The following is a 2,607-nucleotide window of genomic DNA, read 5'->3' as shown; positions in this document are numbered from 1 at the left end:
GGCCATGACCCGCGAGCTGAGTGGACGTCCCACCGGAAGCCGCAGCTACAGGCTGACGGCGCCGCTTCCCCGATTCCCTGCGGCTACGATCCGCAGGCTAGCGGAGTTGGCCGGGCGATCCAGGCGCCTCGGTCACCCCACCGTCCTGACCCCCGAACCAGGCCAACCGTGGACCGAACGTCGGACACAGCGACGTCGAGCCTACGACGCATCGGCGGGCCCAACGACGTGTCGTCGGAAGCCGCGACGACGAGGTGACGTGGCCACGTCGAGGGACTTATTGTAAATATCTTGGACTTATGAATTTAGTACCAGAGGATTTCGGGTACTTATAGAATTAAATCGTGCTGTAAATTGTTTGTTGTGTGTTTGAAATTGCAATGCATTTCCGTGAACTTCAATCGAAGTACTCGTGCTCGGAATTCTACACCGACGCATCCAAGTCCCATGCTGGCGTACCTTACGCAGCTGTTGGCCCCTCTTTTTCTAAATCTGACGTATTGAACCCTCTAACAAGTATCTTCACAGCAGAAGCCTACGCAGTACTGTCTGCGGTGAAACATTGAGAAATTGAAACTACAAAAGGCAATAATATCCACAGATTCGTTAAGCCTTGTAAAAGCGCTAACATCTTTACAAAAGCATAAAAATTCTGTTTTTATTGAGCTTTACTCACTCTTGTCTAACAGACATGTAATAGTATGCTGGGTTCCCGGCCATAGAGGAATCGAGGGTAATGTGCTTGCCGACGAAATCGCCAAATCAATGGCATCGCAAGGTCTTCCCGCTGCTGTCCCTGCTACAGATCTGAAGCCTTTCTTACGAAACAAACTGCGAAGCCACTGGCAACGCTTGTGGGACGCCGAAAAAAATAATAAGCTCCACTTGATTAAGCCACAGTTAGGTTTCTGGCCCTGTACAACGAAAACACGACGAACTGATGTCCTATTCTGTCGTCTCAGAGTACGACACACATATGGTACTCACAATTTTCTATTTAATGGTAATGATCATCCAACCTGTGGTAGATGTGGCGAAAGGCTCACCGTCCTCCACGTCCTCCTGGAGTGTCGGGAAGCCGAAAGAGAAAGAAACATTTTCCGCTAGCATTTCGCTATTGTGTCCCTCTCCATCCCGCTATGTTTCTTTGTGAAGAACCGCTTAACACAAGCGCAGTCCTCGCATTCTTGAACGATGTGCTACATGTTATTAGCCCAATAAGTTCGTAGCGCATCCTCTCTCCAGAGGATGTTGCTGTGATACTTTTTTATAGCACATGCCTCCAGGCCCTTGTGTTTCAAGGGCTCTGTTTAGGCACTTGTGCTTCTGGCCAATACTTGCATCTTTAGTATTTTGTAAGTCGTATCATTCCTTCGCAATTCATTGTTCATGTCCATAGTACTCATAATTAGTCATTGCCATAATCTTATTACGTATAGATTTTACGCACTTTACAGTGACTGTTTTAGGCCTCTTTACAGCCATGACACATCTAATGTTCATATTGACACGTATACATGTTTATCTTTCACCGGTGGCCGCTTTCCACCGGCTAACAAATGTTAAACGTTATCGCTCGGCGCAGGACGCGCCTGTATCGGAAGTTTCTAGAACGTTATCGATGCTTCTTTCCATTGCCTGTTTTCACCGACGCTTATGTTATCTGATTGCATGACTGACGCGATTTGTCTAGAACTTTCTGGAAGACACGCGGGCATCAGGGATTAATCCAGAACCTTCGATGACTCATGTATAAAAGCCGACGCGTTTCGCCGCTGATCAGATTTTCGACGATCGCCGACTGTGTTCGCCGCTATCGTTGTGCTTTGAGTGTACCTTGCTTTTGTGGGCACAAGTTCGCCCAATAAACAACCAGTTTCGTCGTACACAGCTTTACGACTGTTTTCTTCAGCGTCACTACTACGTGACATCTGGTGGAGGTGCTAGTGCGTTCATGCAGCGAACGCCCCCGCAAAGCCGCGATCCAAGCCCGAAACCGGAGGACAACGCCAACGTCACCAAGGACCAGCGAGCTAGCCGTAGGCAGCAAGGACTTCTGCCGGAGTACGGACTTCTTCCCGAGAAGACCACAGCGATCAAGGCCAAGTCAACGACCTCAATGGCAGCCCCAGCGTCCCCCATCCTGCTGCAACAACCTCGGGAGCCCCCGACCTTCCGTGGATCATCGGCTGAAGACCCTGAAACCTGGCTGGAGACATACGAGCGGACCGCAACGTTCAACAAATGGAGCGACGACGACAAGCTACGCCATGTCTATTTTTCGTTGGATGACGTTGCTCGGACCTGGTTTGAGAACAGAGAGACCACCCTGGTTACGTGGGACCTTTTTCGTGAAAACTTCGTGAGGACCTTCACGAGTGTCGTACGAAAGGAGAGGGCAGAGGTTCTCTTAGAAACCAGAGTGCAATTGCCGAACGAGAACATCGCGATCTTCACGGAGGAGATGACTCGCCTCTTCCGCCACGCCGACCCCGACATGTCTGAAGAAAAGAAAGTTCGGTTCTTGATGCGGGGTGTCAAAGACCAACTATTCGCCGGATTGATGCGCAACCCGCCCAAGACTGTCGCCGAATTTCTTTCCGAGGC

The sequence above is a fragment of the Dermacentor silvarum genome, chromosome 9 (genome assembly GCF_013339745.2).
Source record: "Dermacentor silvarum isolate Dsil-2018 chromosome 9, BIME_Dsil_1.4, whole genome shotgun sequence".
In the NCBI taxonomy this organism is placed as follows: domain Eukaryota; kingdom Metazoa; phylum Arthropoda; class Arachnida; order Ixodida; family Ixodidae; genus Dermacentor; species Dermacentor silvarum.
This window is presented reverse-complemented; position numbering follows the sequence as displayed.